The sequence below is a fragment of the Malaclemys terrapin genome, chromosome 1 (genome assembly GCF_027887155.1).
Source record: "Malaclemys terrapin pileata isolate rMalTer1 chromosome 1, rMalTer1.hap1, whole genome shotgun sequence".
Classification (NCBI taxonomy): Eukaryota; Metazoa; Chordata; order Testudines; family Emydidae; genus Malaclemys; species Malaclemys terrapin.
Window position 1 is genome coordinate 89,846,026 of NC_071505.1, and position 18,442 is coordinate 89,864,467.

Here is an 18,442-nt window from a genome sequence, read left to right on the forward strand (position 1 = left end):
TTCTTCTCCATAAGGGCTTGGTTTGAAATCTTTGAAGACTCACTCTGTCCTAGAATAGTTGTTCCATTTGAAAAACAGTGATATTTTACTTGGCCATGTTTCGAATACAGCAAGTGGAAAGAAAGAAGTAAGGTGACTCTTTTCTTCTCTCCATTCTGTCCGCATGGGGGTTGTGTGTGTGTATATATGTGTGTGTGTGTGTGTATGTATATATATAATAGTCACGCACAAATGGAATACATGATTACTTGATATAAGGGTTTTATCTTCATGGATTAAGGTGTCGAATTACTGCTGTGTGTTAAATCCACTATACAGGCCCTCAAGATGAGTGTTGATAATACGGTAGCTATGTACGACACCAGAATGTACTCTGTTTTCTGCAACTGCTTTCCCTTTCTCTCTCATCCCCTATATTTTTTTTCTTGTCCCACTTCCCCATACAAAATTTTCATTACTCTCCAGATTCTCCTCACTGCTTTGACTGTGGGTAGGGATTATTTTACCCCTCCTTTTTTAGCATCCTGGCTGCTGCAGTTTTGGAGTAAACGTGGGAGCTGTGCCCTTCTGCTCCTTCCTCCACCTCTTTTTTTTTTTTTTTTTTTTGGGGGGGGGGGGGGGGAGTTCCCCTAATCTGTAACTCCAGGGCTTCCTCTGCTCATACATTCTAAGCCACAGAGAGAAATTGACATGATTCCTGTCAGTTTCATTTAGAAACCTGTGGACAGCTATGAAACTGACCAGAATCTGCTCAGTCTTACTCTGGTGCACTTTGGGCTTACAAACTCCAATTTTGTTTTGTTGGCCTTGCTGAGGAAGTAAAACTTCTTTTTTTGATAGGGGAGGGTTGGTGGAAAAGCAAAGATGTATAACATGAACAGGTGTATGTATTCAACACTAAAATAGACAGTAAAGAGATTAACTAGAAGCTCCTCAGAGCAGGAATAAGTAAGTGAAAAGATACCCATTGACTTAAGTGGGCGTTGAATCAGGCTCACAAAGAGAAGGCAGGGGGAAGAAGCTTGCCCTCTCTGCAGCTCAGTGAGAAAGGAGGATCCGGACGCTCTTAAGCTATGGCTATATTAGTGAGCGTTCAGCAGTGCAGCTGCACGGATGCAGCTGTGCCACTGTAAGTTCTCTTGTGTAGCCGCTCTAAGCTGACTGGAGAGAGATTTCTCCTGTTGACTTAATTAATCTACCCCCAACGAGGGTTCTCCTGACGACATAGCACTGTCCACACCAGCGCTTAGGTCAGTGCAATTTATGTCATTTGATGGCTTATTCACACCTCTGAGCAACATAAGTTATACCAACATAAGTGGTAGTGTATACATACCCCTAGTCAGAAAGGAGGAATTGGGAAATTAATTATCTTGCTTACACACAAGGAATATTTCTGCTAACTAAGAGACTTTATTAGGGCTTGTCTACACATAGTTATTCCCAATTCCATGGATGGACACCCTTATTCTCGAATTAGAGTCTACGCATGGAGTTAATTAGGAATAGCTAATCAGGAATAACTCTGATAGTCATTCATTCAATACATTGGGGGAAAAAAATAGAGGGACCCATTCGTGAGGACTAGGGCTTTTTTCAGCCTAGTCCAAAAAGCAAATATGAAGAGTGTGGATAAGGAGGATACCCTCATTATGATGTAGGCCAGTGTTTCCCAACTGGTGCCCCATCATGCCCGAACAGGTGTGCCGCAGAACTTTTTTAAAAACTAAAATGGGGGAAAGCCACCTTCTGATTGACTGTCTGCCTCACTGGCCCGCCTTCTCAATGGATGGAGCAACCAATCAGAACTCAGTCTCCCTCTCTTCCCCCATCCCCTCCTGTGAGAGCAAGCTGTCCGCTCCCTTGCCCCTTCCCTGCCCTCCTGCAGCTGCCGGCCAGGAGGTGGTGGGGAAGAGCCCCTGGAGCTCCAGGTGGGCTACAGCAGAGAAAAGGTTGGGAACCAGTGATGTAGGCACAGTGGAAGATCCTAGGAGCTTGTTAGAGCTGGGAACATGAAGAGGTAGCAGTGCTTCTCCCCACTTTCTTCTACAGCTCCTAACTTGCCTCAACACAAGAACATAAGTGTCTCCTGTTGATTTCATGTAAAGTCTTAAGTATCTGGCACTTCTGAAAATCATGCCCGATGAGCACAGTCTCTCCCATTCTCATTTCCTTTCCGCTTACTTATCCAATTTATCATTCCTCTCCATTGACTGAGGCTTGGAATACATTTACAACTAATATTGGTGTAGATGTGTTGGTCAGGGGTGTGAAAAATCCACATCCTTGACTTGCATAGCTATGTTGACAGAACCCCCAGTGTAGATGCAGCTCTGGCAACAGAAGAGTGCTTCTTTCAGCATAGCTAATGTTTTTTGGTGAGGTGGTGTTGCTACACTGACAGAAAAAAGCCTTCTATCCGTGTACGCTCGTTTATATTAGGGGGCTATGCTGATGTAGGGTTTATGGTGTAGACCTAGCTTGTCTCATTCTCCCTCCTCTTGTTTTCCATACCTCGGATTATTACCTCCCCTCTACCACTCACTCTTTCACTGTCTTCTTTGACAGATCTTTTGTCTGAGTGAGAGAAAATGAGTATACTGCTCATGGGGAAACCTGCAGCATGAGTTTGGCATGGTCAAATTACTGTTGTCACTCCTTATACATTGGACCAGGGCAAAGAAACCTCTGTGCAGGGGTGTGTGGTTTTTTTTAAAGTGGGCAGGGTACAGTATTTTGTTCTTGGTGCCCTTGTTTTTTCCTCTCATTCCTGTTACCTGAAGCCACAGCCTGAGTTACGCTATTATGGAGCTTCTTTCGGGTGTAAGTTGTGCAGTATTTACAATGTGTATAAACAGACCTGCTCTAGCTTCTGATTGAGCAGTGGACTTAGATAGTGGAGTGAGATAGGAAGCCAGAAGAATGATGGCATGTGGGAGAGCACAGAGAACTGGAGGATGCATGTGGAAAGCAGAGGTGCAGAGGAAAAACTGAGGGAAACGTGGCTGGTAGAGAAAGATGGAGTCTTTTTTTATTAATGTTTAAAATATTTTAAACATTTAATTTTTGAGATAAAACTTTTAATCAGTTATTTTTCCATGTATTTAAAACCCTCCATCCTTTGTTCTCGAAATATTCTTTTCCCCACCATCCTTTCCACGTACCTCCTATGGGTGTGCTAAAGTCGCCTATTAAGATCTGTCAGGACCAGGATATCCTCCTGTTGACTTTGTATGCCAACCAGCTTTTAAACTTTTAGTGCTGTTTGGGTGAGATGAGAGAGAAGAATGCCAAATGTAGCTAGTGAAATTTGAAAGCTTTCACTGGTGTATAGTTAACTAACACCTCTTACATTTTCTTTATTTTTAACGGCGGATACTTAAAAAAAAGAAAAGAAATGAACAGTTTGTCCTGCCAATTTCCAATTAATGTATAAGTCTTCAACACTCGTTATCACCCCACTCAGCCTTTAATTCTGTCCCCTGTAACTCTCAACCAAATTAGGTAATAAAATCCTATTTCCTATTCAAGGAATCCAATTCTAATATACAACACCTAACCTATACTGCAGCATTAATATAGAAAAACTGTATTAGTTACTGCATAACTTAGTTTAGTAGTTCTCAACTTTATTTGTATTATAGTGGCTAGAAGGAGCCGCAGTATTGTGGCAGCATGTAGGACTCCTAGTCATGAACCAGGCAAGGCACTATATACACAGAGAACAAAGACTTGATGCCACAGATCACTCTTGAAAAGAAAAATAAAAGGTGGACCACTGATCATGTATTAATAGATTCTAGGACTGGAAGGGACCTCGAGAGGTCATCGAGTCCAGTCTCCTGCCCGCATGGCAGGACCAAATACTGTCTAGACCATCCCTGATAGACATTTATCATAACCTACTCTTAAATATCTCCAGAGATGGAGATTCCACAACCTCCCTAGGCAATTTATTCCAGTGTTTAAACACCCTGACAGTTAGGAACTTTTTCCTAATGTCCAACCTAGACCTCCCTTGCTGCAGTTTAAGCCCATTGCTTCTTGTTCGATCCTTAGAGGCTAAGGTGAACAAGTTTTCTCCCTCCTCCTTATGACACCTTTTTAGATACCTGAAAACTGCCAACATGTCCCCTCTGTCTTCTCTTTTCCAAACTAAACAAACCCAATTCTTTCAGCCTTCCTTCATAGGTCATGTTCTCAAGACCTTTAATCATTCTTGTTGCTCTTCTCTGTACGCTCTCCAATTTCGCCACATCTTTCTTGAAATGGGTGCCCAGAACTGGACACAATACTCCAGCTGAGGCCTAACCAGCGCAGAGTAGAGCGGAAGTATGTAACTTTATATCAGTTTATTCTATTAACAATTAAATTTAAAGTGGTTATGCATTTAAGTTGCAGGATGTGAGGCTGAAGTTCCAATTTCTGGAACAGTCCATGAAAGTCTTGTCAGACCCAGAGAAAGAGAGCTCCAAAGTCGTCCTAATGAATAAGGCCCATGTCCCCTAGTACCCCATTGAGCAGACAGGTGACTAACTCCACCATGGAGAAGTAGGTACCAAGGAAGAACTAACACTGACCTTAGCATTGGGATCTGCATCAGCACAGTCCAAATCCTGATAGACAGCACATTGGTGTTGTACCATGTAAAAGCCTTGCAGGCGCTCTATTATACTCTTGATACCTGGAAGCTATCATGTTCTGGGAATGGTGTCATCAGTGTGGGCAGACTCCAATAGCTGTACACCTTCCAGAAGTCAGCAATGACTGAACAGACTTTCTAAGCAAAAATGTGGGAGACTCCCACTATAGACTTGTTTGCTGACACCAAGTGCCAGAACTTAGGTTCCAGAGGAGAAGTGAGCCCACGCTCCCTGTCAGATGCCTTCCTTCTTTGATGGTCTTGAAGCCTCCTGTGTGCTTTACCATTTGTTCCTCTGAGTACTGAGATACTAGTCAAAATTAGATGGGACAAGACCTCAGTCAGCATGATAGCCAAAACTGGCTTGGCCAGTATGGGGCTATTTGATCCGCTGCAGATGTCCGAGTGGCCTGCCATACATCTTCCAGCTTACTGGAAATAACATCTCAGAACCACTGTAAAATGCTTCACCTGGACCCACGGTTATTGCATCTGACAGTCTTGATATTGGCTGGTTGAGCAACAGCAACAGACTGCTCCCTGTAGGTTCAGGAAGCTCTTATACAAAGCAGAAAACCTTCCAGCAGGAAAACATACTCAAAACTGAGAAGATTCTTCATTTAGGGAACTTGGAGTATTAATCCAGTGGAGGCCCCAATACCAAAGTTCCTGGACTATATCCTCCTCCTGCAACATGCAGGACTAGCGTTGAACTCTAAAAGAGTTCTCACTGCAATATTATGTCACACTAGCACAATTGCACTCTATTCTCACACTTCACAGTATCAAAATTCTTCAAGAGCCTTCTTCACACTTACCTTCCAGTCAGAGACCCAACTCTCATGGTACCTCCGTGTCCTTCTCAAGCTTATGGAGCCTCTTCTAAAATTGTTGTCTGAGTGCTCAATACGTTACCTTACCATCAGATCAGCATGGAGGGTCACTTCACTCCAAGCTCTTCTGGCTGGGCTGCCTTATACATATTTTCACAGAGACAAAGTAGTGACGAAACCACACCTCAAATTCCACCCTAAGGTGGTCTCAGAATTCCACCTGAACCAGTCTATTACCCTGATAGTATTCGTCTCAAAGCTGCACTCAATGCTGAGAGAAGACAAGCTCCATACTCTGGAGGTTTCCAGAGCCTTCCTTAGGCCTGTTGAGATAATAGAGCTTTTTAGGCTCTCTTCCCACCTATTTGTGGCCATATTAGGCACATTAAAAGGTCAGATTACCTCATTGCAGAGAATCTCTTGCTGTGTGGAAATATAGTGGATTACTGATATCAGCTGGCTGTTGAGCTCTCCCTCCGAATGTCAAGGCACACTTCCCCAGGGCACAGGCCTAATCTTCTGCCTGCTTCAGAAATGTGGTAGTCTTTGAAATATGCAAGGCAGTTACATGAAGCAACCTGCTAACTGTGCACTTGACAGGGTAGCCAGGATAGATGCTAAGCTCAGGAGAGTGGTAGTTCAATCCTTTGATATAGCTATAACTCTTCACTCCTATCGTCCAGGGAGGATATTGCTTGCCAGTCATCTACAGTGGGATCCACACTGACACCTAAGGACAGAGAAGAGTTTACTTTCTGGTAAACTGGTTCTTTGAGATGTTGTCATTCGTGTGACTTCCACAATGCACCCTATATTTCTGCTTTTTGGAGGTCTCAGCAATATGAACTTAGAGTTGCGAGGGAACTGAGACTGGTTGATTTGCACACATTCTTTTAATAAAGTAGGAGTGACCATCATATTTTAAAGATTAGTGTAGATGATTTTCAGCCAACCAATTGGGTGGACCACTATAAACTTGACTATGGACCGCTAGTGGTCTCCATCTCGTGGATTGAGAGTCACTGACAACTAATATGGTTACAGGTATAAATTTGCAAAAATCTACATAGGCTTACATAAACCTACACTCAATAGACATATTACAGGTCAATCATTGCAGTTAATATACTTTTTTCTCTCTAACATATCACTGTGTGAGAACTGATAGAATTCTGTCCCTAATGTATGCTTGTACTCAGTTCCTTTCATTGGGATAAGAGGCAAGGTTCCTTCATGGATTGGTAACTGGCTAAAAGATCGGAAACAAAGGGTAGGGATAAATGGGCAGTTTTCAGAATGGAGAGAGGTAGTTAGTGGTGTCCCCCAGGGATCTGTACTGGGCCCAGTCCCATTTAACATATTCATAAACGATCTGGAAAAAGGGGTAAACAATGAGGTGGCAAAATTTGCACATGATACAAAACTACTCAAGATAGGTAAGTCCCAGGCAGACTGTGAAGAGCTACAAAAGGATCTCACAAAACTGGGTGACTGGGAAACAAAATGGCAGATGACATTTCATGTTGATAAATGCAAAGTAATGCACATTGGAAAACAATCCTAACTATACATATACAGTGATGGGGCCTAAATTAGCTACCACCACTCAAGAAAGAGATGTTGGAGTCATTGTGGATAGTTCTCTGAAAACATCCACTCAATGTGCAGCAGCAGTCAAAAAAAGCAAACAGAATGTTGGGAATCATTAGCAAAGGGATGGATAAAGACAGAAAATATCATATTGCCTCTATATAAATCCATTGTACGCCCACATCTTGAATACTGTGTGCAAATGTGATCGCCCCATCTCAAAAAAGCTATATTGGAATTGGAAAAGGTTCAGAAAAGGGCAACAAAAATGATTCGGGGTATAGAACGGCTTCCGTACGAGGAGAGATTAATAAAACTGGGACTTTTCAGTTTGGAAAAGAGGTGACTAAGGAGGGGATAAAATCATGAGTGGTATAGAGAAAGTAAATAAGGAAGTGTTATTTACTCTCTCTCATCATTCAAGAACAAGGGGCCACCAAATGACATTAATAGGTAGCAGGTTTAAAACAAACACAAGGAAGTATTTTTTCGCACAACACACTGTCAGCCTCTGGAACTCCTTGTCAGAGGGTGTTGTGAAGGCCAATACTATAACGGGGTTCAAAAGGGACCTAGATAGATTCATGGAAGATAGGTCCATCAATGGCTATTAGCCAGGATGGGCAGGAATGGTGTCCCTAGCCTCTGTTTGCCAGAAACTTGGATTGGGTGACAGGGCATGAATCACTTGATGATAACCTGTCTGTTCAATCCCTTTGGGGCACCTGCCATTGGCCACTGTCAGAGGACGGGATACTGGTCTTGATGGACCTTTGGTCTGACCCAGTATGGCCGTTCTTATTGCATTTAATATGCAAAATCAACAGTATACATGGAACAATACACTTCCTTTGCAGAATAAAGCAAGGGGGCAAATCTAAGGTTGGGTGTAATTCACTCAGGGTGACAGTGAGTAATAAAGGAACATGTAGCAATAAGGGTACTGGTTGGATCATTTAATTCATTGTTACCCAAATTTTTGAAAGCTGAGGCCCACCCCCGCAGGAAAATGGAACTAGTTGTCACCTTGCCCACCTCGTTGTGTTCTTAAAGGCCTACTAATATTTTAGAAAATTTAAATTGTATTTTAAGATGTATTCTTAAATTCTTACTTTAAGGAATTGTGTTTTCAGTATTGGATGTTAAGAAATACTTGAATACAAGTCATTTAAAAATTAAAAGTGTTATATTTCAAGCTTACAACAATATTACTTAACATTTTGAATGGTAATTATTTAGTAATGTTCTTTCTAACAAAACCGCTCACACGGGTGGGCTCTAGTGTGGTCCTTTGTCTTGTCTTCCCTTCAGTGGGGCTCAGATGCCATGCTGGGATTCTTGAGCTGGAGCTGCTTCTTGATTTGAGGGCAAAAAATAAGTGGTCGTGTTTCCCAAACTCACCTACTTGTGGCAGCAAAACGAGCAGTCAGAGTAAACTGTGTAGAATTTCATTCATATTTTGAGCAATGAAATAATTAACAAGGTTGACATGAATGGGGCAGTTCACACCTCAGCTGTTGTTTCAAATTCTGCAAACCTAGCCAGACAGAACCAGTGCATCTTGTCTTCATGAGTCTGCAAATATTCTGTATCAGTAGCAGTTAGCCGTGAACTATGCCATTTATTCAAATGAGATGTTAACTCTAAGGATAATAAAGTCAACATTAACTGAAAAGTCACCATAAATAATATATTCTTCACTTGCTGCCTACTGTGTTCTTGTACAAATGAGTCACAGTAGTCATAGAGTCCATAGTTTAAAGAAAAGTTGAATAATGCAAAAAAAAAGTCTTCCTTACATTACACATACAACTGTGTTAAGTGTAACTAGCCTCTGATATGCTCTCTCTTGAATTCTCCTTTGACATAGTTACAGCTAATGCAAGTCAGAGCATCCCCATACCACCATTTTTAGCACAGCTGTTTTGGGCTGTGCTTACATCAACGTATTCTGGGAAAATCTGGGCAACTACCCTATACTAGTGCAGTCATTGATAAGTAGACCAGAGAGGTGTGTGGCTGTATGTGACCTTGCCCCCACTGGCGCTGTACAGCGCTGCAACTTGCTGCGCTCAGGGGTGTGAAAACGCCCCCCCCCCCCCCAGCGCAGCGAGTACAGCGCTGTAAAGCACCAGTGTAATCGGAGCCTGCAGCGCTGCACGCTCGCTCGCAGCGCTGCAAGCTATTCCCCTCAGAGAGGTGGAGCTCTCGGAGCGCTGGCGGTGCGACTACACTCGTGCTTCACAGCACTGCTGCGGCAGCGCTGGGAAGTCCTGAATGTAGCCAAGGCCTGTGTTCTTTTTGTTTGTTTTTTTTTGGTTTGTTCTTAAATACAGTACCTTTTGGGATGTTCTTTCACATACTGACCTTGGCAGTAAAAGGGCTGACTAACTTAGGTAATGAGAGATGGTTGGCCAGTCTCATCTACACAGCAGAATTGTTAGAACATGGTTAAATCCTGTATATTACAGCCATGATCACAGGCAAGGTCAAAACATGGTACTTCCATGTATCTGAGCTCATGTGTAAGGCTACGATGTAGTCATGGGTATTTTTAATACAAGTCACGGACAGGTCACGGGCAATAAACAAAAATTCACAGCCTGTGAAGTGAGCAGTCCGTGACTTGTATTAAAAATACCTGTGATTCAATTGGGGGGTGGGTGGGAGAGGGGAGCACGTCCGGGACCAGCGGCACCAGTTGCTGGGGGCTTCCGGCTGCCCCATGACCGTTGCCGGGGAAGCCTCTGGGGAGAGAGGGGGGTCCAGGGCCAGTGGCATCAGCTTCCAGGGACCGCTGGAGCAGCTGGCCCCTTCAGAATTCACAGAGGTTGCAGAAAGTCACAGACTCCGTGACTTCTGCGACCTCCATGACAGACAAGGAGCCCTACTTGTGTTAATATGTTGTATGTAGGATAAGTATTACCATTTGTTTATAAACTTCAGTAAACCAAACCAGACCCATAGTGTAGATGAGCTCTAAGACACATTTTGGATCGTCTCATATCCCATACTCCCCTGGGCTACCTTTTGGAGCAGGGTTCAGATAGTAGCTTGGGTCACTCTACATCTTACAGCAAATAATTTAGTAGTATTGATAATGGGGCAAGTTGCTTCTCTGCACATAAATAATGAGTACGAAGACAGTATGCTTTCATAAATTATTCACTGATCACCCACCACAGTTAGTGGTTTTCTTTTCTTTTCCTTTGTTCCTACCACTCTGAATTTTGGCTACTGGATATCGGGGGAGTGTATTGAGGAGAGGAGGGAAGTGAGGTTAACTCGTTGAAGGTAGTCTGTCATGTCACTTTTGATTTCCCTGGATGAGTGTGATGCTGGGGACTATAAATACATATGGCAAATGGTGAGCCTGTAGTGACAGGGCTGGATGCACCTGGGGATGAAGGTGTATGTTTAACAGTGGATAGAGAGCTGTACTGAGGATTGGTTTCTCACTGTGAATAAAGATAAATGGGCAGGGTAGGTATATAACACTACAGGTGTAGATATGTATGTGTGCTGGTAGTCAGAATACGAGTAAGAGTGGATTTGGTGGGACATGTGTGGCTGCTGGTAGAGGTGGTCATATCAAAAAGGGGTGTAGCTTGTTTGTGTGGGATGGAAGGCTGAGAGTCCCTGCTGGATACAGATTGGGGCGGGAGTGCAGATCTGGGGCAATGGATGTGCAGATGGATGTGAGCTGTGTGGGAGTGTATTTGATTGTGTGGGAGTCTGCAGTCAGAAACTGGTATGTCATCCTTTTTGATCTCCTGCAAATAGAGAAGGAAGTGGTAGCTGAGACTTATGTAATAAGTAAAGCTGGAACTGCGGAACAGGTGTAATGATATGAGTATAGATTATTGTACCAGGTGTATGTTTTGGCTTTTTAAAATGGTTCCAGTTAGGTTTTATCCAAGCCAGTATAACCCACCCTGTAGCAGGGGGGGGGGGAAAAAAAAAAAAAGGAATTTATAAGCCTCTACTTATATAGAGGTGGATAGCTGCAGTCTACCTGGACATGTCTTCTCTAAAAGATTCACCTGTGAAATAATCCTTTGGCCTATACTTTGTCAGCACAGCATTTAGTCTAAGAACAGTGGTATCATATTACAAGAATAACAGGAACAGGTAGTATGTTTCAATTAAAGTATTGTTATGTAGTAATTCTTATTTATTTGTATTACCATAGCTCACAGGTAGTCAGGCAGACTGTGGTTCAAATCCGGACCGCCAGACGATTTTGAATGGACTACTTAATTTATTTACTACTACTACTTGTTGTTGTGCTGTGAAAAATGTTTCTGCAGTCTGGACCTTGACTAGGAAATTTGGAACTTGACAAAAATAATAGATGCTACAGCAGGGGTAATCAAAGGAACTCTAGCCCTGGACAGGACCAGTTGTGCTCCGCGCTGAACAACCACAAAACAAAAAGATGGTCCCTGCTCCAAATTCATGGGATTAAGACTTCTTCCACATATCCTTACCCATTCCTAAATAAAAACCATTATAGTGCTGTTCAGTTTCATAATTCTGCTAATTGTGTGGATCAGTCAAATAATCCTGTGAGAAATGCAGGATGGGTTTTATGCAGAGGCACAGAGGATTCTGTTTAAAAGGACACCAGACTCTTCAGTCTGAATTTTTTATGTCCTGTTGTTGGTAAGATCCAACTTTTGTTTGCTTTGTTCATTTGACATTACCTTGTGTGTAGTTTTTCACTGTTTCTCTCCTATAGTCTGTTCACTGACAAAACTTGCCTGGTGGCATTGAGTTTATTGGAGATATCCCATCTCCTAGAACTGGAAGGGACCTTGAAAGGTCATCGAGTCCAGCCCCCTGCCTTCACTAGCAGGACCAAGTACTGATTTTGCCCCAGATCCCCAAGTGGCCCCCTCAAGGATTGAACTCACAACCCTGGGTTTAGCAGGCCAATGCTCAAACCACTGAGCTATCCCTCCCCCCTAATAAATTAATGGAGATATCCCATCTCCTAGAACTGGAAGGGACCTTGAAAGGTCATTGAGTCCAGCCCCCTGCCTTCACTAGCAGGACCAAGTACTGATTTTGCCCCAGATCCCCAAGTGGCCCCCTCAAGGATTGAACTCACAACCCTGGGTTTAGCAGGCCAATGCTCAAACCACTGAGCTATCCCTCCCCCCCCTTCTATTCTAGAAGGGCACACAAACTTTTGAAAACCTGGAAATGAAGAATGAAGGTACATTCCCAAACAACCTTAACTGGGGCTGCCAGTAGCCACTAGGAATTATCTGCATGCACTCCAGCAGGATTCACTGTGTTTGGTGTAATTGTGCTGAATGGCAGAGGGTTTAGTTGGAGCAGCTTGGCAGAGCTGTGATTGTGATGTGAGGCAATCTGTGGGGTCCATGCCTCTTTGTGGGGTATGAGCCCCTCTGTCTGATCCCCACATGTGTGATCAAAGGAAAGGGGTGCATGTGTATCATGAGATCCACTGTGTTTCATTTCAGTATTGCGGATTGTGTCAGCAGGGCACAAGGTGGTCTTCTTGCCAGGAAGTGTGTCAGCAGTTATGGGGGATATGAGGTATGGACTCTGGGTTTAGTGATGGGTAAGTGACTTGTTTGTTAGATGGCATAGTGTGCATAAGAGTGAAGGGGTTGTAAAATTTATTAGATATGGTGATTTTTCTGTGGAGCAGTGTCAGGCTGATGTAAGTAGCTCCTGTTCAGTATAGTGCAAAGGCAGAGTGCAAGCGTGTGTGTTAGGGGCATATTGGGTCATCACTCAGAGGGCAGAGTTACAGTTGCATGGGTGTGTACACCTTTATTCTATACTTCCTGGTTTTCAGACATTTTAGTTTTGTGAAATTTGTTTGAAAGGATGGGAGGTACCACCGGACAACCTTAATTTTGAGCTAACAAGATTTTTTTGATAAATTTCTTGGAGTTTTATAACATGTTCTTGGAGTTAGTGGTCATTAAAGTAGTGGTTGTTGTGTAGGATTGCAGTTAAGAGAACCTCTGTGGCCAGATGAAGATGGTATTTACATAACATGTTTCATCAGTCGTAAGGGGGGAAACGATCTTCCCATTGTACAAATGTGGAAATTGAAGCACAGAAGTGAAGTGACGTAGTAGGGGCTCGATACATCCATCTGGAGCAGTGGTTTTCAAACTTTTTAAGCTGTGCATCTCTTTCCAAATAATGTAGTCTTCCACGTACCCCCATCTGAGATAGGCAGAAGTGACAAGTGCAGATTTCTGCCTTCCATTTTGCAACAGCTTCTAGAGGTTTTCAAACTGTGGGTCATGCCCCCCTAGGGGGTCACAGAAGAGTGTTCAGGAGGGCGAGTAGTGACACCAGGTGGCTTGGGCCATCCCAGCATGGCATCTCCACTCCTTGACTCACCTCAGTGGGCCACCCAGCCTGTCCGGGTTGGTGGGGTGCAACCAAAAACTGTAACTCAAAGGGGGACTCAGCTAAAAAGTTTGAAAATTGGAGGTGGCATTCTCTCCGTGAGCTGAGCCCCACCTTGCATTGCCAGCATGAGCCCCCCTGAACGTTCCTGCACGCTCCCTTTGTGGGGTATGCCCCTCAGTTTGAAAACCTCTGATTCTGAGTCACACAGCAGAAAGGAAACATACTGATCTGGAGCACAGGAGGCTCAATGAGGTGTGAAGTAACAATTCATCTCAATGGGATGTTCTCAGCTGAATGAGAACACCCCATGGAGATGAATACAGTCTGGAACAATAGCTCTGAGATGTCTGAACTGCTCCATTTATCACAGTAGGTGTCAATATATCCCAGCCTGCCTCCCCTCCCCCCCACTCCAATGCTTGAGAATCTGATATGCATCAATCATGGCTGTGTCAACTCTCACCCTAGTCTCAGCAATGTGATCTTGGTGCATGCTCCCAGAGTCCCAGCATGTCTGTTCACAGCTTCCAACCCTGAGGAGCAGGCATTCTCCAGATGTGATCTCACAAATGGGGGCAGGAAGATGGACTCCAAGCCATTCAGAGGAGCAATGCTTCCCCAGATGCCAGCTCACATGGGGGGTTGTAAGGGAGAGGAGATCAGACCTCTCCAGAGTGGTCCCTCAGATTCCCCAGGTCATATGATGGCCAGAGAGGGGCATGGGCCCCTCCAGGTCCTGGCACATGCACATGGGGTAAGGAGAGGAGCTCAGACCCTCTCCTGAAAGGCGAGGTCACCCCAGATCCCGGCAAACATCTGGGAATGCTGGAAGAGGTTCGCAGACACCCACAGATCTTGCAGATGCACAGGGACGGGGCTTTGATTTCTTCTGCCACCCCAACCAATGGGCAAGAGCTAGGGTTGCCAGGAGTCTGGTTTTTGACTGGAACGCCCGGTCAAAAATGGACTCTGGCGGCTCCGGTCAGCACTGCTGACCGGGCCGTTAAAAGTCCATTCAGTGGCACAACGGGCCTAAGGCAGGCTCTCCCTAAGTGGCTGACATGTCCCTCTGGCTCCTAGGTGCAGGGGCGGGCAAGGAGGCTCCACACACTGCCCCCGCCCTGAGCGCTGGGAACCGTGGCCAATGGGAGCTGCAGGGGCAGTGCCTGCAGGGACATGCTGGCCGCTTCTGGGAGCTGCCTGAGGTAAGCGCTGCCCAGAGCCTGTACCCTGAACTCCCTTCCGCACCCCAATCTCCTGCCCCAGCCTGGTGAAAGTGAGCGAGGGTGGGGGAGAGTGAATGATGGGTGTGTGTGTGGAGTGAGCTACGGGGTGGGGCAAGGGTGTTCGATTTTCTGCAGTCAAATCCTGGCTCCCTTTTGGGGGACAGGAAGAGGAGCTCAGATGCCCCTCACATGAGGGTGGTGGCAAGGAGAGGGGCTAAAACTTTCTTCCATAAGCAGGGCTCTCATGGATTCTGGTGCATACACAAGAGGGGAGAATGTGGGACTGACAGGTCCCCCCCGCCCCCGACCTGAGTGCTACCTCTCCTCCCCTTAAATCCCCTAATTCTTCTTCGAGTGCTTGCTCATATCGATTCCAATTAGATGTGTGCATGCCACGTGCACAGTTGTGGGAAAGTTGTTTCCCCTAGCTGCACTCGTCGAGTTGGCTGTGGAGCCCCCTGGAGTGGCACCTTCATGGTGCTCAATATATGACCCTGCTGACTTGGCACCTCCTCAGTTCCTTCTCATCGCCAGTGACGGTCGTTGGAACTGTGGCATCTTGCTTTGCAAGCTCTCCACATTTCCCTAGCTTCTGTTTGGACTTTTTGTATTTTGTAGTTGTTTTAGTTCTTGGTTAGTTCTTAGTTGTTATAGTTAGTAGTTAGCTAGCTGTTGGGCTGGGGGGTTTACCCTCTACCCTGACTGAATTCTCCTTGCGCGACTTACGTGCCTAAGTCCCAGTGGTTCAAGCCCTGCAAGTCCCAACGGGTGACACCCACAGCGCTTGCTTAAAGTGTCTGGGGGAAGCACATCAAGCAGACAAGTGCAGGATTTATAAAGGGTTTCTCCCCAGAACAAAAAAGGAGCAAGACTTTCGCCTTAACAGAGCCTTGTGGAGGTGGCACTCAGACCGCAACCTTCATCGGCGCTGCAAGGCCCGGTACCGAGCTCATTGGTGCACAGTGCCCCAGCAGCAGTGGTAGAAGCGGCACTGCGGAAGGACTCTGGGAGACACCCATGGCACTGTTGCTCCCCGGTGCCAAAACCGGCAGGATCAACCCGGCATCGGTGCCATTCACCAATGCAGAAGCGGCGGAAGCAGGGGAGGAGTGGGTCTCAGACTCAGAGACCCATCCCTTTGGAGCTGGCCAGTGGGGCACGTCCTCAAGAGGTGCACCCAGTGCTAAAGTCTTTGGAGCCAGCACCGTTGACTTCGGCTCCGCAAGGAGTTGAGTCCGGTGCTGTTGGACTCCCCCGAGCCAGGTCATCAGGGAGGTGGAATTGCCCTCCACCCCGGACACCTTTGAGGCCGCAAGGCACCTCATCGCCATGACAGCACCGCGGTCCCTGGTCCTTCGCGCCAAGCCTCTGGTACTGCATTGTGTGGCACCGTCTCGGGGCAAACTGGTGATGCTCTGTCTCTCAGCACTGCTGCTCCCAATCGTGATGCCAATCCTTGCATCGATCTCTGTTGCGCAGCAGGTCCCGCTCCTGGCACCGGTCAGCCCCCCCCCACTCCCCGAGGTTCAACAGACCATGCAGGATATGCCTTTTGATGGGGCAGGTCTGTTTGCGGAGCAAACTGACTCTAGGCTGCATAGCCTAAAGGACTCCAGGGCTACCATGAAATCCTTGGGTATGCACACCCCGGCAACCCAATGCAAACATTTCAAGCCTCAGCAGCAGTGCTCCTATCCTCCTCGGCCAAGGCAGGACTTTTATAGGAGAAAGGGCAGGAATAGCAGATGAAAGCCTTCCAACCCCTCGGGCAGGGCCAGGGTCCGACTAAACCATCGTCGGGTTCCAAGGAGTCCTTTTGAAGGTGTGCCCGAGGACGGCGCACCAGCCTCAATTCCGGATCCTTCCCCATCTTTCTTGAATGTCCCACTTCTACCATGCTTGGTCCCAAATAACTTCGGACCGCTGGGTTCTCCATATGGTAGAAGTAGGATATTTTCTCTCCAGTTCTGCTCCTGCCCTCCCTCCCACCCTCCTTTCCCATCCCTTTTCTCACGAGCAACTCCTTATCCAGGAGGTGCAGGCGCTCCTTGCCATGGACGTGGTGGAGGAGGTTCCTCAGCGGCAAGGGATTCTATACCTGATACTTCCTAATCCCCAAAGCCAAAGGGGAGGGAGGGAGTCTCGGACCCATTCTAGATTTGCGAGGACTCAACAAGTTCATGGTAAAGTTGAAGTTCTGCATGGTCTCCGTGGGCACAATTATCCCTTCTCTGGATCTGAGAGACTGGTACGTCGCCCTCGACATGAAAGACACGTACTTCCATATAGCTATTCGGCCTGTACACAGGCGATTCCTACTCCTTGTGGTCAACCACAAACATCAATTCACAGTCCTTCCATTTGGCCTCTCAACAGCCCCCCAAGTGTTCACCAAGTGTATGTTGGTTGTGGCCGCTTTCCCGTTGGAGGCAGGTGCAGGTATACCCCTACCTCAATGACTGGCTGCTAAGGGGCCATACCAGGGGGCAGGTGGAGTCTCAAATCCAATTGGTCAGGTCCATATTCGAGAGACTAGGTGCTCTCCTCAACTCAAGGAAGTCAGTCTTGGAACCGACCCAAAGAATTGAATTCATCGGGGCCGTGTTGGACTTGGTTCAGGCAAGGGCACTTTTGCCAGAGTCCCGATTCCAAGCCATCACAGAGATCGTTCAAGACCTCCAGCAATACCAGACCACTTCAGCATGGGGATGCCCGAGTCTCCTCGGCCACATGGCAGCCTGCATTTACGTAACCCGGCACTCCAAATGAGGCTCAGGCCTCTACAGGGTTGGCTCGCTTCAGCCTACCACCTGGGACATGACAGCCTGAATTCAGTGTTCACAGTACCAGGACAGGTGCTCGAGTCCCTTCAGTGGTGGCTCAACCCTCAGTCTGTATGCGAAGGAGTCCCCTTCAACAGCCCTCAACCCTCCTTGTCCCTGGTAATGGACACATCTGCTTTGGGATGGGGTGCGCATTTGGGAGACCTCCAAACGCGGGGCCTTTGGTCACAGGATGAGCTCTCCCTTCATATCAATGTCAAGAAGCTGAGGGCAGTGCGACTAGCATGTCAGATCTTTCAGGCCTAGCTACAAGGTCAGTGTGTAGCAGTTCTGATGGACAACACCAGGGCCATGTTTTACATCAACAAGCAGAGTGGAGCCCGATCCTCTCCCCTATGTTGGGAAGCCCTCTGGCTGTGGGAGTTCTGCATAGCCCACTCCATTCACCTGGAAGCATCCTATCTACCAGGAGTTCAGAATGCACTGGCGGACCACCTCAGCAGGTCCTTCTGCAATCATGTGTGGCCAGATGTCTTGGCATGGAGGACCATGTAAGTAAACACTGCCATGTGGCCCGCAGGCACAGGCAGACCTTGGCTGTAGTCAGAAGGAACACAGAGACTTCTGCAATGAGGTTCGCTATCGTGTGGAACCTTTCCAGCTGCAGGATGCTCTGACGCAGGTAGAGTTGAGGACCGCTCCAATGAACTCTATCCTCTGCACTGGCACCAACGTCAACCACAGCAGGCCCAGAGAGCAGCACATGGCTTGAAGTACCGCGACATCCCTTCAAACTTGAGACCTGGAGCCACTCTTGACGAGCCAGTCATCGAGGTACAGGTAGATCTGGATACTTCAGTGCCTGAGGTAAGCCGCCACCACCAACATGCACTTGGTAAATACCGTTGGTGCTGTCGCCAGGCCGAACAGGAGGATGGTAAATTGGTAGTGGTGGGGCCCCAC

The 18,442-nt window shown here is 46.5% G+C and overlaps 1 protein-coding gene across 7 annotated transcripts in view; it reads left to right on the top strand.

Annotated features, from left to right (window-relative positions):
- Nucleotides 1-18,442, top strand: part of TCF20 (transcription factor 20) — a 193,532-nt gene that overhangs the window by 95,268 nt on the left and 79,822 nt on the right. Inside the window, exon 2 of one of the 7 annotated variants that reach the window (XM_054030377.1) lies at nucleotides 14,551-14,675. The exons of the other annotated variants lie outside the window; for them this stretch is intronic. The gene's annotated coding sequence lies outside the window, so the exon portion shown is untranslated. The remainder of the gene's footprint in view (nucleotides 1-14,550; nucleotides 14,676-18,442) is intronic. 7 annotated transcript variants of the gene reach the window in all.